The sequence below is a fragment of the Oryzias latipes genome, chromosome 22, assembly GCF_002234675.1.
Source record: "Oryzias latipes chromosome 22, ASM223467v1".
Taxonomy (NCBI): Eukaryota; Metazoa; Chordata; class Actinopteri; order Beloniformes; family Adrianichthyidae; genus Oryzias; species Oryzias latipes.
The window spans coordinates 7,763,499-7,781,552 of NC_019880.2; positions in this window are offsets into that span (position 1 = coordinate 7,763,499).

An 18,054-nucleotide genomic window follows, 5' to 3' on the forward strand; every position below is an offset into this window, starting at 1 on the left:
TTAAAGTCTTTATTTTTATGAACTGGCCCAGACCATTGCAACATGGTATTTTTTGTGCCACGAAAGAGTTTCAAAGCTTTTAAATTAATTTATTTACTTCAACTTAAACCCCTGATCTCTTTTACAATGGAATGCTATTGATTCGGGCGGTCTCAATACAGAGGCACAAAGTGAGGTCAGTGCGGCGCAGTTTGGAGCAACTTTGTCTTGCTTTTCTTGTGTGGCAATACTTTCATTTAAAAAAGAGATGATTGGGTTAACAACGGGAAAAAATAGAGAAAACAGAGTGCATGTTCTTTCGTTTAGATATGAAGTTGTCAAACAACTGGGGTCCAAACCAAGATATGGCAAAACTTGAGGGTTTTTGTGTGGCAAATCACATACGGATCTATTTGTCAATCAAAAGATAAAGTATTAAAGCCCCCGATCTTTAGACAGAATTGTATAGTTCAGCTCCATGAAAGCACATTAACTGTTTTGTTGTTCTTCACCTTTCCTTTCAGGTGTCGCCACAGCGAATCAGCTTTCACTGATTTGCACAGGTATTTGGCAGAGAGTTTTACACCAGATGCCCTTCCTGACACAACCCTGTATTTCATCCGGACTGGGGACTGGCAAAGAGGGAGAAAGATTTGGGCCTCCCAGTGGATTAGGCTCAATGTGCCGCCTGGAAAACAAACCCTGGTTTCCCATGCAGGCCCACATGCAGCCAATGGAGCCATCCAGCTGTACATGAGCTGTTTTGATTGGTGGAAATGTTAAAAAAGTTTGCTTCACTCTTTGTTGATATCAAGTTTGAGGCTCATTTCCACAGATTTGCTGAGAAAAAAATGTACAAGTGAAATTCCTTGTGTGTGAATGTTGTCATTTTTATTGCAAAGGTAATTCTAAATGAAGTCTTAGAGATCATGAGGTGTTCTGGCTCTTTTGCATATCTTTATAATATTTGCTTTAAAACATTATGCATAAATAACGTTAGTATCTGCATCCCCTCAACTTTTCCGTACTATTGCAACTCCCTTTGAACATTTTCCAAATAATATTCGGGACAGTAAAATGCTCCAAATAACATGTATTAAGTTTACCTTTACAAATCTCACAATACATAGTCATGCATCCAATCAGATCGTTTGTATCTGAGATCTGCTTTTTTATTAGCAGTTCTAATTTCCAACTGAGTTAGCTACAGTCCATACATAATAGTGAGTGAAGGAGTAACTCGAAATCATTTATGTTCTACGTGGATTTAGAAAAATGATGTATGTAATAAGGATTCAGCATAGGTGGCACCTATATAGAGGTGCTGTGGTGCACGAACAAGAGGAAAGATGAAACAAACATGCAGACATGGTGTAGTAGCAATTTAGAAAAGGCTCAGTTGTTTGGGGGTGAGGGCAACTGGAGCTGAAGCAGGCTGGGTGATCGTTTTGGAATTTGTGCAGGCAGCCAGTTTTATTTTGCACTGCAGGACAAGGGCGGAGGGCCTCATTATATCTCTCTCCATGTCGGGCCCTGAAGTCCGTCTCCTCAGCGCCTGTTTTGTTTGTTTAGAGAGCCGAAGCCTTTTAAAGCTGCGTTTGGCTTAATGAGCCCATTATCTGCCAATGATCCACAAAAAGGCCCTCCCCTTTCCCCCTTGCTCTGCCTTCCTGTGTAGTAGCTTGTCCTCTCTTGCTCTCACCCCATTTTTCTGCCACCTATGCCCGGTTTTTCTCAAAGTCTCTCAGCTTACCCCATTTAGCTCATTTCCCCTGCTGCTTCCCTCTTTTCCCCAAAGCTGTCCCCCACTGCGCTCCCTTCATTCCTGAGGACTGTAACATCCTTCCTTGAAAAAACACCCACCTCCATCTCCTTTGAGGGTGTGCGCTTGAAGCTGTTTTTGGGAAGTGCGTTGGTCTTAACTGCCTCACACCTTGAGACACTCTTGACTCTTTTTATCTGAGCTAACAGAGCCACAAAGTCACAATCCCTTATAGATCCACTTCAATGCAAATTGTGCTTTTAGCATGTTTTTATGGAATTTTTCTCTTGATGTATTTAAAGAAAATAAAGATTAGAATTCCAATCGAACATTTCTTCCTTCAAATTGTTGTGAATCAACAATTTTGCTCCATTCCGAGGCATCCACTTGCAGACAAATACGTAGATCCAAATACGAATCTGTTTTCCTCATCTGAGCTGAAATTTGGCTCAAAACTGTATGACTGGATAGCTCCGATATTGCTCGCCATTTTTGTTGCACTGGTAATGTTAGGTTTGGGTTGTGAGGGGCTGACCTTGAATTTAGGCAATGTGACAGCAGCAGTGGGGGCCTGTTTGCTATCTAAAATGGCTGAAAGTCTTATCTTTAATTGCCTCTAATGAGACATGACATGAGACAGACATGTGATAAATAATATATTTCACTTACTTGCCAATAGGATAAATGCATTGTGCCCAAAAATATTATTTTTAATATGCCGGTTCAGTGTGTTTACTCGTACAACAGCATCAGGTATGCTAGCTGTCATGCAGGAGAGGCCATCCTTCAGGTAGAGCTAAATTAAACATAAGAATCTCCAGTGTTGGCAGGAGAGTGTCATAGAAGCAGCTTTCTTCTCCTAGTATGTCCAATGCCACAGCCAATGGTTTCAGCCCAGTACAATATTCCTGCAGGAACTGAGACTCTCGCTCAGTGAGACCTCGGATATCCAGTCTAGAACAAAGAGGGTTAACTCTGCAATTGGATTTTCTGTGATGCAATACAAAGCATTGTAGAGGGACTTCCATCTTGTTGTAGAAGGAACTATGAGCTTTCTTGTGGTCACATCCTCAACCTCATCGGATCAACAGTGGAGCGGCTAGTTTTGCCCCAAAGAGTTGGGACACTTTTCAAGAGCACTTCTGAAAAATCCTCTGCTTTCACTGTTAGCTGTGACCCATTTTTCAAAATCAGTAGTGGACATCAAATTCAGTGTATGTAACGTGTAGGTGAGGGGGGAGAGAGAACTGACTCTCAGCATTTGTGGAAAGGACTTGAGCAATGTCTGTGAAAGTCACTTCTTCATCACTGATCTCCTCATCAGAACAGCATCCTTCAGGTTGCATTTCAAACATTCAGAAAGCCTTAACAAAATGCTACCATTATCTGTGACACATACCACAACTTTATCAATAAGTCCATAACTTGAATGAACTTGCTCTATTTCCCTGGCTATGACGTTGTAGGTATGTCGTCCTCTCACATTTTTGCACACAACGGCAGCTGTTTGCCGCTTAAAATTCTCATCGATCTAATCGTTTTATTCGCTCCAGGGTAACTTTTGCTATTTGAACTCTATCAGGGGTTGTAGACACAATTTCCACGTTTTCAAAGGTTTTTTTAATCTGATCCCGTGAGAGCAAAGCATCTAAGTAGCTTGAAAAGGTTTTTCCTGTCAGATACCGAAGCTTGCATTGTTGGTATTTTTCTTAAAGTCTCTCTGAAACGTGCTGATTCAACTGTAGACAAGGCAAGCATGTCCTCCAACACATAAGATGCCGCTAGTTCAATAACTTCTTCCTGCGGTACCTGGTGATGTGGTCCTTGACGTTTGGTCTGTTTTGGTGGTTTTCTTATTGCAGTCTCATCACTGTGGCTGCAGAAGTGGGCATGTTTTGCCACTAGCTTGGTGCAGATCTTGCCAAGTGCTTGGATAGGTTGCTCATGGACAGCGCAGTAGTGGAAAGCCTTTTAACTCCAGGACAGAGCTTGCACTTAACTGATATTGCTTTTGTTTTTGTTTTTCACAAATAGGAAACAATGTGAATATCTCCAGTTTCCAAATGCCCCCACAAACACATTGCTTCTCACTGTTTTCCCAACAATCTATATGTCATAAACACTTATCAGCGTTCCTCCTTAGCCGTCTTCTTGCCAGTAACCGCCCTGCAGCATGCCGCCACCGGACTAAAAAAGCGAGTAAAAAGTGTTGAGCCTGACGTTGATACAGAAGTTCAACACTTCTGAGCGAAATATAAGTTTGAATTAACTAAAAGTGCAGGACTTCCATCATTTCAGGCCTGGTTGCGTTGCCATACCCTCATAATTCCTGACCAATGAGTGAAGAGACCTTTAGTCACATGGTTTTGTTTACAAGCTTTAGTCTGGAACAGGAAAGTCCCGTTGACGGCAGTCTGAATACAGACCAAACGCAAGGTTCAGGACTTGATTAGGACCATATTAAGTGGACTGGGGCCGGACCAAACAAGTTTCCCAGTCTGGATACACGCTTAATTACGGGGATCTGGCAATAGCAGAGAAAATGGAAAGAATGTCGTCCTCAAGGCTGTGCTCACAGCAGGATTAAGTGCACGAGCTGCACTCTTACTTCAGCAGGCCTGATGGCCCCTTCTCGCAGCTGCTTTTGCCTTCCCTTCTGGTGAAGGAGGGCACGAGGGAAACGAAAGAAAGGAAGAAAGAGAGAAGAAAAAAGACGAAAGAAAATTAATCTACTGGGTGCAGGATCTTAATTTGATTTAATGAAGGGGAACTTGGAGTCTGAAAGGCTTAAGGCTCGCACACCTCCACGGACACGTACACACTTAGCACTCACTGGTGTAGGTCTTATTGATCTCTGAGTAAACCCTATTAAGGGTAATTATGCTTTTCACAAACCATAGCAAATCCATTCCTCTTTTTTATTTCTCTTTAATACTTGAAAAGGAAATGTATTAAGCTTCAGCACGATGCTTCCTGTTGGTATTTGGTGTAAGATCAGAAATTTTTGTTTCCGTTTTGCTTTGATGCCTTGACTTAAAATTTTTTACATGAAAATGACATAAAAAAAGAAACGGTTCCTGCCTTTGCTTTTACCCAGAAATGATTTGGCCGGTGCTAACAAGTCATTTTTAGCACTTAAAGACTTCCTCCAACGAAAATTGGGTTTTTGGTGTATTTAACATGTTCTTGTGGCATTTTTCTCATGATGGAGGACAAAATTAAGCTTAAAATATTGGATTTCATTTAAATCATTGTAAAGAAGAAGCAGGCAAATAAAAATGTATTTTTTACGTAGAAAATAAACTGGGCGGGCCACAAGCTCTCTGCTCCGCTCCATTCTGATGTATCCACTTGTTGATAAAAAGATCCATGGAAGGTAAATTGAGCAAACAAAGAGATCTCAGCAATGATGAGCAAACAAAGAGATCTCAGCAATGATGAGGGGAAGGGGGGTGGGGTTGCTCTACGCCAGCAGTCAACAGTGAATTTCTAATGATCTGCTGCCGTTCTGCAGAAACCATGTCTTAAAATTTTGGCTTAAAAGGCATAATCATGAATAAAAGACCACTGATAACACTTTTAAAATCGATCTAAAGAAGATTGGAGTGGAATATAACAAAAAGGTTGAATCCATAAAGCCTTACTGTATTTCACGTGTTCTTGTGTTTGTATCAGTGGAGCTTTAACTCAAAACACAGACTTAAACAACTACTCGTTTAAAAAAGATTTACAAAAAGACCTAGCTTTGCACCCCTCCCAAAATTTCCCTCATCCTAAAGAAAGAACAAGCAAAACCAGCCTCTCCATCTTTCCACCGGTGCAGGAGAAGCCCATTACTATGTTCATCTTCTCAACATTTGACAGGTGGAAGTACAACTTTGGGGTTTATGTTTTAATTATAAGGAATTCCAGATGTGGAAGGGGGCTCATAAATTAGAAGCAGAGCTACTCAAATGTCTTTTTTCAAAGGGACCAAGCGGGCCAGCATCTGCTTCTCATTGTGAGCAATGTTATTAAGGGCCCTGCCTATAGAAAGACCCAGGCCCCCCGTCTGGCCCCACAATAATTGACACTATTAAATGTGCCTAAACAGATTTAAAGCGTCCAGAAAAGTTACATTTGTCTTGCAGAATGACTCTTATCATCTATTTTAGATTAAGAGGGATGGAGAAAGAAAGGAACCAACTTTTTACATGGCAGAGATGGAGTGGAGGCAGAAATGAAAGCAGGGGGGGTTGGAAATAAGATGCACAACAAAGAAATTAAGTTAGAATAGCGGTGAGTAGTAATGTCAGAGAGGTTTTAGGGAGTGGGAGGGAGACAGAGCCTAAGATGCTTTCATTTGTTGTCACTTTTGTACTGCTTATAACTTGTATATAATATTGTTTTAATGAAAGCATGTTTTAAGCCCCTCTGCTGCTGGGGAGCCTCGCAAGCTGATTAACTGCAGAACCTGCGTTTGTAGTTTATTTAAGCAGAGGGTGAACTGTGAGGAAAGATGAATTGGGAGGAGTGTAAAAGGTTGCAAGGTTTCTGGCTGGGTTGATGTGAAAGTGTAATGTTTCTCTGCAGCGAGAGGCCAGAAAAAAAAAGGGTGGGGGTGGGGGTGACTGTAAAGAACAAAAAGAAACAACACCGTCATCAAAATATGTGAAGCCAGAGGTGGAGGCAGAGTGGGACAGGAACTCTCAGGGGTGTGATTGAAAGGGTAAGAAGTTAATTTGGCAGCTTTTCCTCCTCGTTTTGCTAATGTTTCCTCTCAGGTATTAACACCATCAGCACTCTTGAACTGCTCCGTCCCTTCCTTCCAACTCTTGCACCCAAACACCTTGCACTTTCCTCACACATCACTCCCGCCACACATAAAACAAAAAGGTCTCCATCATCCAATCTTTGCATGCACTGTGTTTTTTTCAGACACTTTGTTTCCATTTCTCATAACCCCTCTTGTTTTTCATTTTCCCCTTCACTATGAGCTGCCACCTCCCATCTCTTACTCCATCACTGCAGTGCACACTGACCCGCAACAGAAGCTTTTCTCCCCAGGAAACTTCCTGCTCTGAAACACTTTGGCTCAAGAGTGTGTTCTCCTGGGACATGAAGAGGACGACGGGTGGGGGTGTCTGAGGCAATGACCGCTCGGTACTTGAGCTAAATGGAGACCATGTTGGTGTATCGTCACAGCTTGTCAATCAGGAGCCCACTGATGTGTATGGAGGCTCTGCTACCGCTCAAGAGAAGATGATGGGTTGTGTGGGGCCGATGTGGAGGTGGTGGCAGTGGGTAATGGCATCGGTGTGTGTTCATGTGGTGTGTGAGCTGCGTGTTGGAGAACCGCATGGAGTCCTTGAACTTCTCACTCACTGCATCTAGAATCACTGCAATCAACCACAGACCGAGTGGATTCAGAGAGGCGGCGGGGGATCCTGCAGGTTTGACCTTTGAAAAAAAAAAGATTACCTGCATCGGCTGTGTCGAGAAATGAAAGCAATATCTGAGCTTTCCAGTCGTACAGTTCTGAGCCAGCTCACAGTTCAAAACAATTTGAATAAAGAAGTACCGGGACTTAGAATTTCAAATTTACGCTTAATTTTCTTTATAAATGTCCTCCATCATCAAAAAAATGTCACAATAACATGGTAAAAACACAGAAAATACAATTTTAATCAAATTTGGGTCTTTAAGGAAGTGTATATGTCAAAAGTTAAGTTGTGAATAAATAGATTTACCCGGTCACAAGAAAACATATACATGAATTTGTTTAAAAGTGTAACACAAAATGACGTTGACCCACTACTATGTGGTCACTGAAGGGAATTTTTAGATCATTAAACTGTCCAAATCAAACACACTGTGGCTGAGGACACCTAGATCATGTGGAAAGAGAAAAGGCTGGGATCACTTTAAATATGTGTGCAATTTACTTTTTGAGCCACTGCAGCTAGTTTGAAAATTATTATAATCTTTTTATTTTGAAGCTTACTTTTACTGACAATTTTTGTTGACACAAAAAAGATGCACAACTTAAGTACATCATGAACTCAAAACTGCTAAAAGAAAAAAAGCTGCTGAAAATAGAATAAGATACATTTTCAGTCCTTTTACTTTACTTTTATTTACTTTTTTAAAATCTGGTTTCTCTGATATTGCCATTAATAGAATATTTATTAATTTTTTATTAAAAAAAGTCAGTCTGGAAAAATAATTATCCTTATAATCCTTATTCAGACATGGTTTTGCAGCGCAGTGGTCCACAGTTTTGCATCACAACAGAAAGGTTTGCAAGTTGATGGAATTTTTCTCTGTAAGCATGTTCTTCTCACTGATAAATGGATTTTCTCTCATTTGGGAGAGGAGATGTTTATATTTGCAATCAACCAATTGATTGTAAATGCATAATTTTCTGATCATTTTCTCCTGTTTGTTCTCAAGTCATTAACTTTCCTGCAGCTGTCAACGAGCCTCTCCTGATCTGTACTGAAACCGGAGAATGTGAAAATGACTGCAGCTTTCCGTTGTTACACCAAACACTAACTTTATTAAGTCATTTTTGTTCAGATATAAACTGTCATTGTTTCTTACAGCAGCTTAATTCAGTTTTGAAAAGTTTATGACTAGATGCAGGCACCAGTATTTTACCACAAAGCTTCCAAGGAGTTTCAAATTCCAGTTAGAGATGAGTTTAAGTATTTACAAAAAGTAGCTAACACTATAGAATTCATTGAAACACCTTTTGTTGTCTGGTTTTAACCTGCCTGGGCGGCCTCATTCAGAAAAGACACACCTTCGTGGCTAAGTCTTCTTGGTCGTATTTTTTCTGAACATTCCCTGACAATGTCACAGAAGGATTTATCTCACAGTGATGTGATGAAAAGTGACACACTCTGAGACTACAAACAATATTTTTTATAGCAATATCTTAATTTAGACAGTTTTTGCAAAGCAGCCAGGAGTTTGTGTTCAAACCTGTAAAATGCCATGACACAGATGCATTCTTTCCTTTGCTTTAGAGAGCATAACCACAAGGTTTTGCATCTGAATAAGCAAGTGCCCCATGTGCATATGTGTTTATTTGCATGCACTCCACCTGAAGCCATCTATGGGTGCTGGATGGGAGCACATGCAGCTCACACACAGCAGGTTGCCGTGTACGACAGGCCGGGACGGCTGGTGACAGTGTGCAGCCCTTTTGCTTCATTTATCTGCTATGGCAGAGGACAGAATGCAATTTCCTGCAAAGGGGAGGGCTGGGGGATGGAGCGGTTCGGGGGCCGGGGGGATGCAAAGGAACATCAAAGGCCCCTGAAAGCTATCAGGAACTTGAGTACTGCCAGCGCTGCGTGCCAACTCACCAGTCCTCACTCACCCTGTGGTGCACCCGGACGACAGCTTTTGCACAGTGCTCGGTAATACGTGAGTGAGGATAAAAATACCCTTCCATTTAGAGGCTCAGACACCTTCAGCTAGAACACTCAGTGCAGCCATTAGGAGCCTTGCAGCTTGAGGAGTAGGTCACAGTTTATCTCCCCTGCCACCCTAACTCTCAAACGCAGACACCCTCTTGCTGTCCTCCCTCCGTCCGGTCAGTGAAGCCTGCTGGCTGAGCCTCCATCAGCTGCTATTAGTGGAACTGAGGAGACGTGGTGCAGCAGGCAGGTTGGATTAAGACCATTTGGTGCTCCTTAATGGGACCTCTAAATTAGAATCAGGTTGGTTCAGTATGCCCTTACTTGTTTGTGAGCAAAGTACAGGACATGTGTTGCACTACTGTGCTCATGTATTTTGTCTTAGGTTCTTATTTTACAGTAAAACCACTCCAATCTTATCATTTTCCCACTTAAAAACTACATTTGCAAATAAAAGTGCTTAAAATTAAAACACATTTACAGTGTTTTAGTTGGTACAGCAAGGACAGAGCCGATCCCTGCAGCATTTTTCTCCACTTGACTTCTGCTAATGTTACATTTTATATGGCATTTAAAAGCTCCTCTCTTTTACTGTACAGGAGAATTTCCATCCTGGTTTCCACAGACATGCCTCATGACACTTGAACCTGCAGCTACATCCACATTACTTGCTTTCCTTTTTAGTTCAGTTTCTTTTCATTTGTTTTTCCTTCAACTCACACGCTAAACAAAACATACAAAAGAGCATTGTGTCACAGCACAACAGTCCCCAAGAAGCACAGAGGAATAATTTAGTGATAATAGTACAAAAACACATTAAGAAAACTCTGTTGGTTTAAAATAAAAATCAAACAAAGTCATTTATTTCAAGTTAATTTCTGTTGAAGATCTTATAAACAAAATAAGTGTTATGTCACACCGTCATCAAAATTTGATTTGTCAAAATAAATTCCTCATAAATCTTAAAAAGTTAAAAACTTTAGCAACTTGAAAAGGGACCTTAAAGAATAATGATGCTGTCACAAATTTTCCCTGGCGCACAGGTAGAATCAACCAAAATTTGGATCTTAAAATAGTCAAGAGAGAAAAAATAGTTTTCCAAATTCATGACAAAACAAACACCATTAAAGTGAAAAAAGGAATTTTACTAATTTATTTTCTCTTATATTGCTTTTTCTATCACCCTACTCTTCACATTTTTAATTAAAATACAAATTTTATTCATGCAGCGACTCTGGTATGAAATTTCTTGATTCTTAAAATTTTTAAAAGCACCAGAATTCAGAGACAAACTTCAAAAACCATTTAAGAGTTAGAAAGTATTAAAACAACTTCAATTAGACAGTTCAATTAGCTGTTTCTGTGATGAGGCCGTAAAGGAAGATTATACAGGAAATTCATGCAGTGAAAGCAGCACTAATGCATATTTAATGTTAAAATATTGGAATACCAGATTTTACCTTGGAGCTTGTAAATTCGATTCTGTAAGAGTGTATTCACACTAGATTTGGGCTTGGTACGCATAAAGGGAACCAGAGTTTGTTTACCCCGATAATCCATAGCAAATTGAATACACCCAGGGGGCTCCTGGTCCGTGACCAGGAGCTGCTCTCGGAACCATCTTTTAAGGTGGTCTCAGTTCGTTTCCAGTCGGACTGAGCTGTGGTTCACTCTGAGATTCCTCAGTCTGAAAACACTCCGTGCTCAGGCCGAACAACTGGACATAAACAGCCACCGGGCATCATTGGATGTAAACAGAGAGCCGTGGAGAAACGTAAAGTGACAAAGAGAGCCAGCAACTCATTGAAATGTGGTTGAATGAATGTAAGTTTGTAAAAACAACTTTTAACATGATACACATTGCTTCTTACTGTTTTCCTGACAATCTATATGTCATTATCAGGGTACCTTCTAAGTGGTCGTCGCCTCAGTAACCACCTTGCAGCATACCTCCACTATACCAAAGTAAAATGTGTTAAGCCTGACATTGATACAGAGGTTCAAAACTGGACAGCAAAATATGAAGTTTGAATTAATGAACTATTCCAACAAGGATTACAGGATTTCTATTATTCTTTGTCTTGTTGCTTTGCCCCGCCCTTTTAATTTGTAGCCAGTGACGGAAGAGATCTTTAATCACATGGTTTTGTTTACAAGCTTTGGTTCGAAACAGGACTGTTTGTATGCCAGACCAAAGGCAAGGTTCAGGACTCGATCCGGACCAAATTAACCAGACTAGTCCTGACCAAAGGACTTTTCCAGTCTGAATACACCCTAAATTTGGATAAATGAGTCAGATTTTGTCACATAGTTTGGTTTTACCTTAAGGTTCCTTGCATTATTGCAGTTGCAGCTTTCCATGTTCCCTTGAAGCCCTGTGTTTAGTCCATACTGTACTGAATGGGAGTTGATGACATTGTATGGTGGCAGCTGACAGCTGGTTAAACAATCACCAGCACTGAACTCTGCATGTCCAAAATGTCTGCATCCATATGAGTACGGCAGGGCCTCAGACAAACATAACATTGTCAGCATACAGCTGCATGGAGCAGAGAGCTCTTTGGGCCCTATCTAGAGCCTATCACTCACAGGATGACTGGTGTTGGCTATGGAATGCTTTTGTCTCGAGCCTTACTGTGTGTGGGAGGTCATATTATTGACCTCCACTCGCTGCCTTCCGCTTTCACTCAGCCTCTACATTTGTGCATTTCAGCACAAGACCACCTTACTTTGTCTTTCAGTACCAGCTCTGGGAGAGATGCTTAACCTGCTTTCTTGAAAGGCTGCAATTGGAGGTCTGGTCAGGGCTGGAGAGGTAGGCCACTGGGGGTGGGATATCTTATCAAGACCATCAAAAATACCTTGTCAGCAGACATTCATTGGACTCGAGGAAAATAAACCAAACTGCCCCCCATCCAAATGACTGAGTTAGATAGATAACAGCAAACCAATAGGGTCCCCTTTTCCCACCAGTCTATCACTCGTGCTCTGCTTCTCTCTTTCTCTCTGTGGCCGGTTTTATTGGAAAGGAAATAGAAAACAGAAAGCCTTACTGTTGGAAGCCACTTGTTATCTGAGAGTCTTGGGAATCGAGGCCTTAGCAGAGGCTTCACTCAGCACGCTAATGAAAGGAGGACAATTTGGTTGCTTTTTTTTCCCAACATAGTCGGAACCCCCATCCTCTTTTCCATACAGGTACTCCTTCTTCCTTTTGACTCTCATCCTCACTTCTGCACCTCAGCCTTGAGGTCCATCCATCAAGCTGCTGCATCGCGGCTTTCCCACTCATGTTGACCATCTCTGATGCAAAAACTTCACAAAATAAGCAGGAAAAATTTACATTTTTAATAAAAGACTGCTTTATATACATACGAGTGGGTGTTTTCTTTTTTTATTCTGATATATTTCATTTAATTATGACATGAGGATTTATTGTTCACTACAAGCTGTCTCTTAATAGGGAGTCATGGACATGTTTTTCAAAGTCGTATATGACCCCCTGAACCAAAGAAAATCCTTCCCATTCAACAGTTCATTAAAGCCAGAAGATTTAGGTTTTCCCAACCTAACAATGCAGGAGATAAGTTCACCTTTGTTTGCCACATAGCTGAAGTTTACCATCCCCAAATGAGCCACTGATGGATCCTCCCGCTTCTGATACCCTCCATGTTCTGGCTTTCATATTGGAGCCAATAGGGAGGTACGTCTGCCCTGTCAGAGCTTTATAGTAAGCTAAGACTTGGCTGCCGGGCATCCGGATAGACGGCTCAGCTCCTTTTGTGGCGGATCTCTGACAGGTTGGGGCGAGGCACAGACCAGCTCCTCCCATCCACTTTCACCTGCGATTTTGTTCCAGGTGGAAGGGTTGCAGAAAAGGCACTGAGGTGTCCCCACAGGGCATGGCTTCTGTGTAGCTCGATATCCCAGTGGACTTTGCCGACCTCCTGAAAGAGGTTAAATGAAGTCAGGGCTGTCTGACGGACAAAGGCCACAGGTCATCCCCCAGTCCTTTGATCCATTCCTGCCCTCTTCAGACCACAGAGCCAGACCTTTTTGTTTCACCTTGCTTTTCGATCCCCCGGGCTAGTCCCCTTTTTTTCCTCTCAATCTGTCCCTGACAATGGAGTCACTTACAAAGCTCTGTGCTGTGTATGGTCTGGCAGTCACCACAGGGAAGAGGTTTCAAAGGGAGAATAGCAGTGCTCAGTATCTTCCAGGTCCCCAGTGAGGAGATAGATACTGACTCTTTCAGTCACCAGAACTGGACCACAACCCCACAGCTGCACCTGGCTCTTTACAGCCATTGTTCACCAAGTTAGCTCAATACAATTATGAGGATAAACAGTTGAAAAAAGCAGAGACACTGAACTGACGTATCTTTGACTTCTTCAAAAGGCACCTTTAATGACCTATAGTTTTATCCTGTAATGCAAAGTATTTTAATTTCAGCAATTTAAGAAAGAATATTTTGAAAAGTGCCTTTTTTGTGCCTCTTTTTGATTATTTATCACCGGGATTTACCCTGGGACATCAGATTACCCTTAACATCAGACGGGGAAGACACATGGTAGTGGGTTTCGCACCTATCCGCAGTTAAACACTCAGGTGTAACCTCGCTCACAGAACCCGGTCTAATAAAAACCCAGAAGTTACTGATGCTTTTCCCTCCCCGGCCAGTTCCATTGTGCCTTAAAGCCCAGGAGAGTCAGGGTTTCACCACCTCATCAAAGTGATAAACACACAATAATGTGAAAAACGTTTTTTTTAATTCCTGAAATAATTCATAGTTTTTATTTATTGTGCACCTGACAAGTTGGGGTCACCATACTTGCTGTCGTTAATCCCTCATTGATTGATCACAAATTCTCAGTGTCCCGTTTTATTAGGCACAAGAGTGTGCATTTGTGTGTGGCAGAGGCTCTTGGTAAGGGCCACAGGGGCAGGAATGTAAAGGCTGCACTGGGGGCCTCTGTGGTGCTAATGGATTAACAGGCCAGCTTGGCATGCTAATGGAGATTGTCTGTGATGTAATGAGCTTCTAATTAGGTCACCTCTGAGCTTGACCCCCTTGTAATGAGGGAGGGGGTGCAGAAGGGGGAGGAGGGACCATGGCTGGTGATAGCACCCTGACCTGCAGGTGTTAACCGGCCCGGGCTGTAAACAGGGTTGGACATTCCTGGCATTCTCAGCTCAGCATCCCCTCCCGAAACTCCCCTCCTCCTGCCTGCCAATAACCCTTTTCTAGCGCTATGGGTGGATGTGCACACAGAGAAACAATTGGAGCCACATTTCATGCTCAAAGGTACTTCTCGGTCTGGTTTTAAGGAAAACAAAAAGTTCTCAGGCTCAGCGACCCTCCGATTTGGACTTTTCTTTCCGTTGTTCTTGGATTTTTCCTCTTTAACCTGAATTTAAATGCTTAAAAGATCCACCAGAGGGGAAATATCTAATTAAATGTCAAAGACTTTAATCACCTCATGTTATTGTGTGCCTCTTCTTGCAGAGGGATCATCAATCTTGACCTACTGTCAAATCTCTTTCTCAAACTGTCCGACATACTTCCACTTGGTTTGTCCTTTAGAAGCTGCAAAAACAACCAAAAAGGTCCCATATTTGCAAAAGAAAGGATTCCACATCTGTTGTCAAACAGAAATATTGCACGGTCCTTAGTGCAAAGACAGTAAAATGTGATCTTTTTTTCTTGCAAGTGATTTAAGTTCTTTCCTAAAGCCTATCTGTGAGGACGTCTGTGATGACAGCAGCTTGTGGGCTGTAACCACATCTTAGTTATCTATGAATGTAAACCACAGGTGAGGTTGCATACTTGCACACATGCAAGTGTGTAAATTTAAGAGCAAGCATAAAATGTAGCGTTTGTTGTTCCCAAGAGGACAGATAGGATCAGAGCAGGTTATCAGCCATGGAGGGCGGTGACCAGGATGCATGAGGCTTTAGGGGGAGCAGTATGATGAATGATCTATAGGAGCTTATCGCTCTGTTTGTAATTTAGGACTTATCAGATGTTGAGGGTCTGTCCAGTCAAACGGTTCAGCTTTGTCCTCCGAGGCAGAGACGTGTGAGCTGTTGCATGGACGCAGCAGAGAATGATTAATTAAAACGACTTTGTGATGCCTGCAAGCAAGTCGTGAAAATGTCAGGATCTGTTGTTCAGCTGAAAGGAGCAATCAGGGTTTTTGGTTCCTTTGTTCTCAGGAACAGAGGTTACACGAGGATCCTTTTACAACTGTCATTTTCAGCTAAAATTAAAAGTGGGCATCCCGTCCAAGACATTCACACAAATAATTCTTTCCTGAAACGACAGATATTTTAAAATTTTTTATTGGTTTTCTTGGCATATTTTTTACCAGAGGGTGTAATTACTTTTTCATTCAAACTTTGATTGCAGGGGGCCGTGGTGACGGGAACCCCCGAGAAGAAGGTGGACACTGTCTTTGTCAGTCCCTCTTGTTTTAGTGGCCTGGACTCATTAAGCCATCTATAAATGGTCCAGTCTTGATGAATGTTTTTTATTGGGCTCTGTCCAGGCCTTAAGGGGATAATCAGACTACAGTATTGGTGGGATGTCGTCTATCTTGATACTCTTGACTCTTTTCCCAAGTGTTCAAGTGTTCCCATCTCAGAGTGAAGTTATCAGCTGTACGTTCCTGTTCAATATTCTCTAACTTCTCTGTTTTGAAGGAAATGAAAGAAAGTCAGCTTTAGATAATCATTCAGGGTATTTGCACATCGTTTAATTGCCCCCTTCCTCCTCGATGGCCACGCTGGCGATGGCAATTTTACGAGCCAGAGTCTCTTGAAACACCAGGTGCTTTTAAAGACAGACAGAAGAGAGCTTTACCATTTTTGACCAAGTTTGATGTTTTTAACCTTTTTGAACTTCACTTTGGAAGCAGGTGACATACATGTGCCATTATTTACATGAATTAGTTCTGTTTTAAAAAATGTTCACTTCATCCTTTCCTTCTGCTGCTTGAAAGTGTATTTGTCACTGTCTTGCCAGGCTGTGCTTAAACGAGGCTGAAAGCCTATCCTTTAACAGATGTTTACCACTAAGGCCAAAGAGCATGCTGTGTTTACATCAGTGGCTTTGGAATGGCCTTGTTTAGAATTAGGAATGCTGCTGTAGGCAGAGACTTTAATTAAATTACATTTTTCCTCTCCCCGTCTGCTCTCTGTCACTTTACTGCAGCTCTTAAGAACTTTCTTTTTGTCTTACAAGATTCAAAACAACTGCTTTCCAGCATCTTGTGTATGTCACTTCCTGCCTTAGGGTGAGTGTGGCCTCCCTACTTCCTCCCTTATACATTCCAGAGGTGGGTGCTGAAATTCTGCTCCATTTGAGTGAGCAGAGGGCCTTGGGGCTCTCTAAAAGGCATGCCGTTTGTGATTTGAAAAAAGATATGTAAATCTTGAATGGCCTCTAGTATGTTTCTGTGGGGAAAGTTACTTAGCAGCTGCTTTTTGTAACTGTGTCTAAAGTCCTGCCTTTTAATTCTTGGCAAGAGATACAAAGCGGAGCTGAGAGGAGAGAAGGGAGAGGCATGGCTTTTGGGAAATGGAATGATAGCTCAGACCAAAACAAATTGTTTCTGGTTTCACTTGAGCCTGACCCTATTATCAGCCTGTGTCAGATCAGACAACTGCTGGAGCAAAGACAATCCAGATGGACGAGTGAAAAAAGTCCCTTTTAAAACTGAGCATGATTCAGTATTCTTTTTAAAGAAAAGTAAAACAACAACAATGGGGAACTTAGAAATGTACAGTCTTCATGTGTTTGTGATCATTTGTGTGTACTGTGGAGGGCCAGTAGGTTGAAGGTCAGATCTAAGGCCATGGTCTGTGTGTGTGTGTGGGGGGGGGTGGGGGGTGGGGGGGGGGGTGAAGTTGGGTGGCCATTAGCTCTGATTTGCAGACATGAGGGAAAAGTGAAACACGCTCTCACATCCTAATGATGTTTTCTTTTGCAGTAAGACACCTAAACATGTCCACTGCTCAGTAATGTGACCCAATGTGGGGTCACAGCTTGGTCACCTCAGGAAAGGCTTGTGTTTTTAATTGGTGAAGCTGGAAAGAACAGAAAAGCAAACTTTAGACCCCGACAGAAGCCGGTTTGGATTAAAACTCTGGCAGTCGGATAAACAAAGAGATCATTTAAAGACTCCAATCATCTTTTGATCTAAGGTGTTCCCAGTGGTCTTTTAATTTTGATTATGTTGTTTTTACCCCAAATCCAAAAACTTGTGTCATTTTCTAGGATACAGTTTCTGCATAGCGGTGGTAGTTCATCAGAAATTCGCCTATGCGTTGCGGGCGGGACTGATGGCGTGGAGTAAACCCGCCCCCTTCCCATCATCCATTTGTTTACACGCTGTACCGCTAGCTTACAGCCTATCAGCCCAACCTAACTTTTACCGGTGCAACAAAAGTCACATGATTTTCATTGGAGTAAGTCTTTAATTTGAGAAATCACATGGTTTGCTTGATCAATTATGCTCATTGATCTCTTGGGTTCTTGATCAAATGAAATACTTTGAGTGATACAAAATATTTTCTGAATTTACAGTGAAAAAAAGTGCACCTTAAAGTGCGAAGCAATGAAGCCTCTTGATGAAACCCCAAAATTCTTTGCGATGACGCTGTCCAGCCATAGAGACATCGGACATGTGGTACCAGTGTGTTTGGTGCAAATTAAAAGAGCACTTGTCATTACTGAGTTGGGTGAGGCACACAAACGATAAGTCATGCTATGTAATAGCCAATGACAGTTATTTATAGCCGTTTCATTGGGGCTGGAAGGGTGGGTGGGATCTCCAAAAAACCCTGTGGTTGTAATTAAGTGATAGTTAGGCAACAGTTGAGGATCTTTTTTTCTTCTTCTTATTCTCT